Source organism: Chelonoidis abingdonii, chromosome 22, assembly GCF_003597395.2.
Source record: "Chelonoidis abingdonii isolate Lonesome George chromosome 22, CheloAbing_2.0, whole genome shotgun sequence".
Classification (NCBI taxonomy): domain Eukaryota; kingdom Metazoa; phylum Chordata; order Testudines; family Testudinidae; genus Chelonoidis; species Chelonoidis abingdonii.
In genome coordinates, this window is record NC_133790.1 from 14,510,919 (window position 1) to 14,523,593 (window position 12,675).

A 12,675-nucleotide genomic window follows, 5' to 3' on the forward strand; every position below is an offset into this window, starting at 1 on the left:
GCGGCGCCCCCTCCAGCGGCACGGCCTGGCGCCGCAGAGCCCTGTGCCTCAGCCCGGCCAGCGCGCCTGGCTCCGCTCCCCCTGCCACAGCACCGGCTGCGAGGGTGACCAGACGGCCCCATTTTATAGGGACAGGCCCGCTTTTGGGGGCGTTCTCTTATCTAGGCTCCTATTACCCCACACCCCCATCCCGATTTTTCACACGCGCTGGCTGGTCACCCTGTCCTAGCTGCTGGCACACAGCCGTTCCTCGGGGGAAGGGGAGAGGAAGGGGACTGAAGTCCAGGAGAAGCACAGCGCCGTAGGGGTTACAAAGGACCACAAGGGTCATCTAGACTAAGCTCCTGCCAAGAGGCAGGATTCCTTGTGTCTTAACCATCCAAGACTGATGTGCCTGCGATTGCACCTGACAATTGCTAAGATAGTCAAGCATCAAACGCACAGGGGATCCCGCCTTCCCCCCAAGAGGGTAGAGAAAGCTGCTTAGTTCGAGAGGACTGGATTTCTAAAACACCAAGGGATTTTGTGATTTCTTGTATTTAAACCAACAATCCTAAAAAATCCATTATTTTTATTCACTACCGAGAATGTCCTGCCCCAGCCAAAAAAAAACACCTAGGACCCAGCCACCTTGAGTATCCTACGAAGGCAAGGAGAAAGACAAGAGTCTTCTAAAGTACTCTGGGCTCAAACTGTTTTATAGACATCACACCTTCAATTGCACCTGGAAATGAACTGTGTGATATGCTCCCAGGAAGAGGTAGAGCTAAGCAGAAGGCAGCTACATTGAGCACCAGCTGAGTTTCCTAATGATCTTCAGTCATAGCTAGGGTGACCAGATGTTCTGATTTTTTAGGGACAGTCCCAATATTTTGGGCTTTTTCTTATATAGGCGCCTACTACCTCCTACCCCATCCTGATTTTTCCACACTTGCTATCTGGAGCTATCCCAAGAGGAGCGCATTGATTAGTCATCCAAGCTAAAGGAGAGAATAACTGGGAACATTCAGAAGTTTCAGCCTTCTTGCCCAACACAGGGAGAAAAGTACTCTAGGCCAGTGCTGCTATTTGAACATCCAGCAGTTGCTAAAGATCCCACAAGATCTCCAAGCCGTAAGCCTCATTAACAAAAGATGGACAAACTTCTTCAGTTAGTATCTTCTGACTGACTTAAGGACTGAAAATAATAACATCCGTCTGTGCCAATAACAGTGCAGTCTAGCAGCTAAGTAGTGCTCTGCCTCCAAGTCAACAGAAACCCCACTGGCTCTATCCATCTTGGAGGCAGACCAGTAAGGTAGCATAATTGTGCAAGGTTGCTAGAATGCAGATCCACACCAAAATGTCTGTTCTGAACATCCATAAACTTTGAGCAGTTCAAGAACTAGAACATCCATAGATTCCCAGGGCCACCTTCTGTGCTGTGTAACCTAGAGACACAATAGAGAAGGCACTGCCCTCGGAGAGGGGAGGGAGGTTGGCATTATCCCACATTGCGCTGCTGCAGGGGTCACAACCCCAGTGTAAGTTAGAGCACCCTTGGGACTGTTCTAATTTACTACAGCCTCCCCAAGGCTGCCTCTGGGCTGTACTGCAGCACAGAATCTGCACAGCATTCCATGGTACACACCTTCCTACACCCAGCATACCCCTTATGTTGGAGTTTGCAACGTGTGCAGGACCACTTACAATCAGCCCTATGCTACTGCTGCGTTGGGGGAAGTCTCTCCTGGTCATTTGTGCCTCATTTAGGTTTCCTATACAGTGAAGCAGAGGGGCAGAATTGGCTTAATAGATTAAAGCTATTATGATAATAGTGCATTATGATAATCTACTGTGACCCCCTGCATAACAGGACCACAGAACTTTGGAGCTTTACCACTCTCAAAGAGGTGTCTAACTGTACAAATCAGGATAGGACTGGGCTATTTTGAATAGACTAATGATGCTTATACAACACAAAAATTAAAACCCCTAAGAATATGTAATGTAGGGGCTGATCCTGATCTCACTGAGGGCAAAAGCAAAACTCAAACTGACTTCAAGGAACTGAGTTTTGTAACTTTCCAGTGACCAACTTATGTTTTCATTATTTTAGTACTATTTTCATTACAAGTCTGTCATAGCAGTTATATTTTCCTGGAAACTACCAATTTGATGTAGGAAAATACACTGAACTAATACTCAAACGTAATTTATTAGATGCCTTTATGTGATTTAATATATTATAGCAACACCTGCTGGTGCTGATATAGTTAAGAGTCTGTTAGCATAGGTATTTCTGTTATAAACTCCAAGTTTGCAAGCTGGCTGCAAGAACTCACTTTGGATTCAGACTTGCTAGCAGGCAGTTGGTCCCAGGAGTGAATAAAAAACACCTCCTCCACCACAGAAGTTTACCAAGCATGCTTTCTTTTTTCCTTTTGTGTTCCACACTAATGTAGCTTTAAATGAGTTCTTTGAAAGGCATAATTTCATCCATAATGTGGTTTAGGCTATAACAGTATTTTCTTTTGTTAAGTAAACATTTTTACCTGGTTAGCTTTTTGTGCATATGCAGTAGTACAATAATAGAAATACGCTTACGTGGCTTTGCTCACTTGTCTCTGGCTAACCCCAGAGTGCTAAATAAATAAATATCATCTAATTCTTACATAGACCTTTTCATCTGCAGATCTCAAAGCACTTTGCAAAGAAAGTCAGTTTCATTAGTAGAGCTGACCATTCCATTTTATGATAATGTTTCAGATTTCAATGTTTGTTTTCATTTCATATTGGAATGAAACAAAACCTTTCAAATGTTTTCATGAAATGGAACTGTCCAAATGGCTGTTTTCCTCTCGAGAGGGTCAGATTTTCCATTCTGCAGTCTCTCGCTCTTTCTCTAGTCAGAAGAGCCAGTATAGCTCTGGACTCAGAAACAGTCCAGATGAATAGCTAGTTGAAACTGACATGTCTCTGCACAAGATTTTGGTTTCAATGAAACAGCATATTTTGATGAAAATACATTTAGTAAAAAAAATTCCAATCACCTCTGATCTTCATTTTACAAATGGGGAAACCAAGGCACAGAGCAAGGAGCATGCCCTAGGTCACCTATTTGGCCAGTGGCAGAGCAAGGAATACATTCCAAATCTTCTGAGTCCCACTCCAGTGCTCTATCCACTAGGTCATACTGCCTCTTGTTGTGTTGGGTAATACTTCTCTACCTCCACGAGTCCCCCAAGGCTCAGTCGTCTCACCCATATTAATTTCTATCTGAAGCTGCTGGGAGATGTCACAAGACACCATGTTGTGTAATGCTACCCCATCTGTGGATGCCTCCTAGTTCAACATCTCCTCCTCCATCTTCCAGGTATCCCAGTGCCTTGCTAAGATGAGCACCCAAGTGAAGAACAGCAGGCTGAAGATGGAGAGGCAGAGGAAAAGACAACCTGTCATAGGGGTCACTCCTAATGCAGTCAAGATGGTTCATACCTTCATGGCTTTCCCAGAAACTGAACCCAGGCCTCTCGTATGCTGACCTGGCCACAGTGATCCATGCTTTTGTGACCTCCAGGCTTCATTACTGCAACACACAAAAACACTGATGCTGAAAAAGCTTCGGTTATTCTACCTGCAGCAACCCACCTTCTGAGCCAGGGTTCAGAGCACTTGTCACTCCAGCTCTCTTCACAAACTCCCTATTTAATGCTGAGTCTAAATTTAAAGTTTGGGGGAACATATCCTCAGTGGGTGTGAGTTGTTATAGCTCCATTATCATCTCCAAAGCCCTGCATGGGACAAGTCACAGGTGAAGGCTTAATCTTCCACTATCTCCTCCTGATCTCTCTTCTTCAGGAATTATGGAACTATTGACCCCAAGAGTGATATGGGAGCAGAGCCCTTACTAGGCTCATTCCTGTAGGAGCTCAGAATGACCAGGAACTCACCACCTTCTGGACAGAATGTAACACTTCCTCAGCTCTGCTTTCCCACACAATAATCCAGGGGATTTGGAGGGTCAGGGGTTGGGGCCATGAGCCTGTGCTAACCCTCCTCAGAACACTATCTGTTGTAGCTACTGCTGATGGCATTTCCAGCCCCTACCACTAGCCCACACACCTCTTTGGGGGGGGATTGGGTTTTGGCAGGGCCAGCACTACCAGTTAGGTGACCTAGGCAGTCGCCTAGAGCACCAGGATTTGGGAGGGCGGCATTTTGCCAGCCTTGGCGGCAATTTGCCGGCGGGGGGTCCTTCCGCGCTCTGGTTCGTCGTCCGCAATTCTGTGGCGGGTCCTTCACTCACTCCGGGACCCGCCGCCAAACTGCCCCGAAGACTGGGAGCGCGGAAGCCCCCCCCCGCCGCAGAATTTCCGCCAACAACCAGCACCACGGAGAGACCCCCGCTTAGGGCGCCAAAAAGGCTGGCGCCGCTCCTGGGTTTTGGGGTAGATTTTAGCATGTATTATTTTCCTTTGTGTGTGACATCTAAACATACCATCTAAAAACTAACAATACCACTTCCTCCAACATGCAGACAAGCAAAAAATGTTGCTGTAAGGTTGCAATCGTGTGATAGCACCAGAAGGTAAAGGTGCTCCGTACCTCACAGAACTGAATCATAACTTAGCACTATCCTCACCATCCATCCTGGGTTACGTCTCACCTTTTCCAACCCACTAAGTGCTAAGCTACTCCTCAAAAGAGCATCCACCTATCTTGTTTTGTACAGCATCGGGCACTCTGCTAGAGCTTACAAAACGATAAGTAAATAGAGTTGAAATTTTTTGAATTTTAATTTTTCATCTAGAATTTCCCTACCCCCCAAAAAGAATTAGTGTTTATTTCACCTGTGGGAGGGAGGGGGGAGTTGGTACCAAAGATCTAGATGGAATTTTTATTTTTACTAGAAAAACTGTAAAAAAATTGACATGAATTTTTTCCCATTTTTTCCAACTGAGTTCTGTAAATAACAGCAATAGGAAGACTGATCTATCACATCTGAAAAGGTTTACCATGATGGTACATAATCTTTGAAAAGGAGTGGGCAGGAAGAGAGATGACAGAAAATGATGATGTGAAAAATATTTGAAAACTAGCATTTTCTTTAAAGTAAAACAAGCAGATTTTCTGACAAAGGAAATTTTGCAAATGTAGCTCCTAGCAGGAGCTATTTTTTCATATATGCTATAATATCTACCACTTTATAATGAAATCTTAACTGCATTTACCAGTATATAAGTTAGACTGAATTTAATATTCTGTAATACTTTATGTAACCCTTCTGCCAGTTGGAGTGGGCAGCAAGAAGGGCCAGGTTCAATATCTAGGAGGGGTTCTATTTAACAATGTAACCAAACTGGCTTGAGCCCCCACCCAAATTTCACACTACCCTCTGGGCACCTCTAAGAGGCAATTCTTCCCCTCTTGCAAGCACAGAGTCTGAGGTAGAAAGAGTTTCTTCAATAAAAGCAACCTAGCATTAACTTGAGAAAATAGCACAGGTAGTATTCACAAACACAAAAGCATGAGCAAGACATCCTCCCCAGAGTACGCTGGGCAGTGTCTTTTGCTTCAGGTTCTTGAATCCAACACCCAAGTTCCTGTGGTGTGTCCGCATACCCCCGCAACACCCCACTCACAGTTGTTGTGCCTGGTCAGCGCAGACCCAGAGTTCATAGGTACATCTGCATGAATTCTCCTCCCACCATGAATGGGGGGGAAGGTAAATACTTCCATGCTTGCTCCACTGTCTGAGCTTTCTCCAGCCACCCCTGCCAGCTCCCACTGGCCACCCCTGCTAGCCAGTCTCTTAGTGATTTCAGCTCTGTGCAGGAAACACAGTCCTGCCACAAATGATTTTTGCTCTCAATGATTTCCAGCTCTGGGCAGGCAGATCAGAAACACAGCCCTATCACAACTGGTTTCAGCTCTGGTTGAGCAAGTAAAATAACAAAAAAGGCTTCTAATGAAGCCTACTTAGCTCTAGTCTTTGAACAGTAGGAAGAAACACATTAAATCAGTATAGAAAGAACATTTGACAGTGTGCAGTACTTCACCTGTTATAGCCACTTCTCTTCCTATCAGAAGGAGCTGACTTTTGAGCCCCTGCTTAACGAGGTCCTTACAACTGAGGGTGACCCCTCCCTCAGTTGGGACAGGCTAAGCACAGTCCTGCTTTCCTGTATTCTTACAATAATTATAACATTGGTAACCATATTTCAGTACCCCGGCATTCAGTACTAAGGTCGTTTGTACTCAGCACCAGCCAAAGTTGATCACTTTGACAAAGCTGTATCTGATGAATATGTAAACAGAACAGGAGCAAACTGTATTTGCATAAACACATCCATTGTCTCTTCCCCTCCCAGCTGTCAGGGAAGCATTCATTCAGACCCTGCTTATGTTTATCCTTTACTATTAAAAGGTAAACATCCTAAATTCTATGTTAAATTACCAAGTCATACAGTGATGATGCCCTCGTCTTGTTGTGAAGTGGCATACGCTGGGCATATACAATAATTACAATCTTACATTTATATAGCATCTTTCATCCTAAAGAATCCCAGAGTCTCTTTTCCACAGGGATTGTTCCAGCCATCCCTAGGCCAAAATGCAGCAACTATTTGCTATATTAAACAATAATTTGGGAGAGAAAATGGAAGAATAAAGCAATAGTTTTTACAGTTGACACTTGCAGGGGGAATTTAGGTGACTATAATATAACTGCCTCAACTGGATTCTGGAATTAATACCCTGACTCTTATGAAGAACATCATGGGATCTTTGCTGAACAAAGGTAGTTTGAAACACCTCCTCTTCAACCTATTTAACATATATGGCCTCCATTACCATAGTAGCTGAGTCCTACACAATCTTGTTATTCTCCACACCTGTCTGAGCTAAGATAGTGCTATTATCCCCATTTTACAGATAGGGAACTGAGGCATAGGAAGACTAAGTGACTTGCCCAAGGTCACACAAGAAGTCTCTGATGGAGAATGGAATTGAATCTGGGTCTCCCAAGTCCTAGACTAGTGTCCTAACCACGCCTCATCCAAAAGATAACTGGGGGCACTGGCTTAGTGCTAACTCAGTAGGGAAAGTGCTACCTATAGTGCATCATGAACACCAGCACTTCCTGCAGCACCTTGCTGTTCCTTGGAGGTCTCCCATTCGAGCAGTGCTCTAGCCCAGCTCTGCTATGCTTTCAACATAGTGCAATATGGATGAGGGCATCATGTTCTATTGAATGCCCCCCCTTGTTGCCATGCTAATTATAGAGCTGATCCCACAGACACACACAAACTGGGAATGGTGCTTGCTACTGACATCAATGGACCTACAAACCACATTAAGTGCAATGCCAGGTAGTAAAGGATTGCAAGGCAAGTCCTAATGGTAACTAACTCTTGGCTTTTTCCAATTCCAGTGAGACCACTTAATATTATTCTTAATGTAGATTTTAGCAGTTAGTACAAATGTCCTTTTTGTTTTAGCAAGATGTCTGTATATCACTATTTTCCCTCTCTTACTGTAATGTATTAATAAGTTCACAACACAACTGCTTGTATCATAGTTCCAAACTGTATCATGGGGTCCTTCCTTCTGAAACCGCAAGCTGATCTTCAAGCTGGTGGAAATGCATTAAAGCAGTCCCAGCTATCAAAGCTGCAATATAGAGATGCATGACCAGCAGATGCCACATATTACAAGTACAGGTTTGATCTGCAGATGGGATTTGCAACTGCTGGTTTACAGCAATGTGATATTCCTGAGCATGAAGGCTTCAGTACTTAAGAAACTCCACTTAGTACAGAATGCTGAAGCGGGTCTCCTCAGCAACACGCAGTGCTGTGAGTACATCAAACCCAGTCTCTGCTCTCTACATTGGCTTCCCCTAGATTATCAAATCAGGGTCAGTCTCATCAGTCCTTATCTTCAAGGGTCTCCATGGCTCAGATCCAGGAGATCTAAGCGAGCCTGATGCTCCAGGATGAAGACCATGGTCGACAACTCCACTTGGGCACAATGGAGCTCTCTACAATAAGGATAAAGTGCATCAGCATGGGACACAGAACTTTGTTGAGACATGGTCTCAGACTGCAGGGTGAAATCCCCGAGAACTAAGGACCATCACCAATCTCATCACAGTCCATGCCAAGTGCAAGGTGCATTTCTTTGACCCGCCTTCTCGAACATAAATACACAGCCACAGATATATTTGAGGAAGAAAAAACCCTACCAAAAGAAGACAATCCACTTCACATCCTTCTTCCCCTGGAGAGATGATGAGAGAACAAACACCACATGGCAGAAGGGTAGTCACATTACTTAATGCACTACTAGACGGAGCTCAGAAACTACAGTGAGGAGTGCTGAATAAAAACCTATGTAGAACAGAACAATATACATAGCACAGTGTCACACGCAGATCTAATGCTCTCATGTTCATAATTATACACTGCTGATGAGCAGTGTACAGACAGTGCAGTAAATAACACATAGATAAAACTCAGCAATAATCTAAGTACACATTTCAAAAGACAATAATCCAGCCACTGCCAGGGCTAAAATGCTCAATCCACATGCTTACACTTTACAAGGCTCTCAATTCATTATATGACTGCTATAACTCATGCCAATTTTTAATATAGCTCACATCTTTTTACACAAATTCAGACCCTTGTTAATTTCCCCTCTGTTATTGACTCCCATCAAGGTAGTACATGTTAATATGCTAAAATAGATTATTCGTCATTAAAAACTTTCCAGTTGCCTTAATCATTAGATCTTGCCCTTTGCCATTTCATGAGCCTGATGTCACAACAGAAAAAAGTTTTAGCCTTCACCTAACACAAGTTTTAAGAAACCCCCTTCTACCACTCAAGCCATAAAGAAAGAAAAGGAGGTCATGACTCCCCTGAAGATTGCTGGCTTGTAAGCCACAGGTTTCAAACCAAAATATTAGTAACTAAAAACATTACCTCCAAATCTCCTATAGCGTTCCCTAGGAAATCCACACAGGAAGTGGAAGATTAGGTAACATTATCTAGCTACCAAGAGCGAAACTGGAAAGCCTGCAGGGGTAGCTGCTCTATTTATAAAGTTTCTGGTAAAGCAAATACATAAAAGGGAGCCATATAAACATAATTAGATATTGAGTTAATTCAGATACAGAAGCTACCTCAAATCCTTCTTCCTTCAAATCCTTCTTTAAAACTCTCCTTTGCCATGATGCCTACACAAAGTTGATAAGGGTTAGGCAGCTGGTGTGCTGACACTCCCGGCTATCACGCTGACCAATACTTTCTTATTGTTTCCTTGTGCTGCCCCATCTGTCTGTATCCACCTGCTGTCTCCTGTCTTACCCTGAGATTATAAGTTCTCTGGGGCCAACACCATGGTTTTTTTCTGTGTTTGTACAGCTCCTGGCACGCTGGGGGCCCTGGTCCGTGACTGGACCTCCTAAGCATAACCATAGTACAAATAAACAATAATAAATTGCCACTCAATTCATCATTTCGGACTGAGTCCTCCAGTGGACACCTATGGATGGGCAGCAATCGCGATACACCAAGGTGCAGGTTGGCACAGTGAGGCTCCAAGCTTCCTTGATAAAACCCATCTGCTCTTGTCCTTTTTTTGAAACAGAGCTAAATGAAGAAGCAAAGTCGGGATGAGGAGAACACAGTGCAGGGCAACCATGAACAAGGCACGGAGGCTTTTTTATTTTTTAAACTGTTCATCACGGACTTTGTTGCAACTTAGAATTTTCACAGTTGGCCTCCCCAGTGGAATTTTATCCCAGGCGCCTTGATCATCATGGTACTTCAGGAAGTATCATCTGGGTCAAGTTCCATATTAATGTCAGCCCTTATATGTCTGTTCTTTTACCTAGATGCCTTTTTTTTTTAACAGAAGGAAGCAGTGCCAAGAAGTGGGGAAAGTAGATTTTACCAGGCTAGTCTTGAACATGCGAGCTTTCCACTGTAACCAGCAGAATAGCCAATAAGCTACACTGGACCCTACACAGGTATGTGGATGTCGAATATGACTGGGAAGGATGTGATCATACACAAATCCAATTTAAAGGCCATGAGGGTGAAAACTAACAAGAGGCTAAAAGAGTAGACAACACAAGTTACTAGAAGCAGGGATAATTGTAGACTCTGTATAAATGCAATGAATTGAAACCCGGAATAAAAATTATTCAGGTTTTCTGCCTTTCATGCTTTTCCTCCCTTATTTTCAGCAGGAGATGTATTAGTGCTGAGGTCAGAAATTAGTCTGACTCTAAATTAGATGATTAGAAGGTCCATGGGCCTAGATCTTCAGTTGGTGTATACCAGAGTAGCTCCACTTAAGTCAGTGGAGCTGCGCCAATATGCACCATTGTGAAGATACGGCCAATGGCTGGCAATTGTCCCATTTTCATTCCTATGCTTTGAGGTACCCAAATATTTTGGAAGTGTTTTCGTCTATTTCCATTAGATTGTGTGCATGTATGTCTACAATATAGAGTCTATTCTATTCTCTTCAGGTTCTTATACCACCCTCATCACTGTGGTACCTCAGGTCAAATCCTGCCTGGCTTACTCACACGAGCATGCCCAATAAATTGAGTAGGACCAGTTGCATGCCTAAATCCAGCAAGATTTAGCCCATAATATCTTATATCCTGATCTCAAAATGAACTTGGTGCTGGGAGACCCTTATGCATACATGGACACCTACAGGCTTCAATGGGAATCTGTCGATGCAAACCCATTTTCAGGATTAGAGCCTAATGCAGTGTTTATTTACTTGTCTATATATCAATGCACATTATTAAAAGATGTGAAGCCCTCTAGCAAAAAGCTCCAGAACAAAATTAAGGCAAGCAGCCAGTTGTTATGTCAAAGTCATAGGAAATTAAATATTCTAAGTGCAGCAGCAAAGGGGCAATGGCATTATTACCTTCCGACCTGCAGAGCTGGACCCACTGCTGGCTTGAAACAATAAAAATAATGAGATTTTTAGATTCCATTTATTTTGAAACAACTGGCAGCTTGAAAGGAGGAGACATGTTTCAGCAAATAGACTTGACATTGACATTTTTAGCAAAGACTAGCTGTGCTGTGCCTTGTTGTTGGGCAAGTCTGAAGCCAACGTGTCCGCTCTGATGTGGTTACGATATTGTTTTCAGGGCCATCGTGCGTGTGAGAGAAACAAAGAACATTCTGTGCATTCTGCATCCGCTTTTAAAGGAGCAGTTCCACATTTTTAAACAACACAAACCAAATCCTTCCTAGCTGCAAAGACTTTCTCATATTTTAAATGATTATTAACTATCTAAAAAGAGAATATATATAGGGTGAAATTCCACCCTGGAAATTTAGCCAGTAAAAAGCTTTGACAGATGTGGATGGGATGACAAATCCACTTATCGATCTATCGGAGGTGTATTTTAAAATGCGGCAAATAAAAGGCAATGATTCCCGATGCAAAAGGTTTTCTTTTTTCTTTTTGAAAAGAATTTGAAAATGAGCCAGTTAGTAGGCAATGACCAGTTCAAATTAAATTAGGATTTGCACATTTTAAAGCAAAAATAGACCTATTTCTGGCCAAAACCAGTTCTGGTTTTAGCACTGAACACATGCAAAATGCCCATCTTCTATGTATCTTAGATCTGTGTATGGCCCCCCATCATCTCACAATCTTTTAATGACGTTAGCCTCACCTCCATGAGGTAAGTGAGGTGCTATTGTCCCTATTATACAAAGGGGAACAGAGAAACAGAGAAGCCAAATGACTCGCTGAAGATCACAGAGGGAAGGGACAGGGAACTGAACCGGGCTCTCTCAAATCTGGTGCTAGTGCTCTCTCTCTTTCAGTTGTGTACTGATTTATTATTCGTGAATTTGAAATGGCTGCAGTACCAATGACGTAGACCCTGATCCTCCAAACACTTATATTTAACATTAAGTATGCAATTAGTCCCTCTGACTTCAATAGCACTACTTGCACAGTAAAGGTGGAGCACGTATGAAAGCGTTGGCGGAACTCAGAAATAAATCACCAGGCACTACACCATCTCTGACACAGCTGACCTGCAAAACACAGTGGGCACACTTAAAAAGTTCATCCCACTTGTAGAAGTAGTACAGTTTCCAGCAATATTACCAAACTAAAATGAGGAATTACTACTTGAACCAATAACCTCTATGCAGGTGGAAGAAATCTTTAAAGCGTGTAAGGCACATGCAGAAGACATGATACTTTGGAGCACTCTAAAGATTTTATGGGCAGTTGTTTGGGATGACATGAATGTCCCACTCCTGACCAATGTGATCAAATCAACTTCATACCAGTAAAACCTATCACACTACACTCTCGTGCAATCTCTTATTTCAGTGCTAATGCTATTCCTGGTAACAGCATATAGACACATACTGAACAGGGTACATTGCATCTTCAACACAATTAACAGGGTAAGGTGCAGGGAGGCCTAAAGCATTAAACTGGGATTCAGAAGTCTTGCTATCTAAACTTTTGCATTTGCCACTGATATACTGTGTCACTTGCTGCAAGTAATTTAACTTCCCTGGTCCTCAGTATCTCCATCAGCAAAATGGGGAGAGTTGTATGTACACATTGTGGCCATGGAAGAAGAGGCAGGATTTGCACATAGGTCATTTAGGAGTGAGGTAA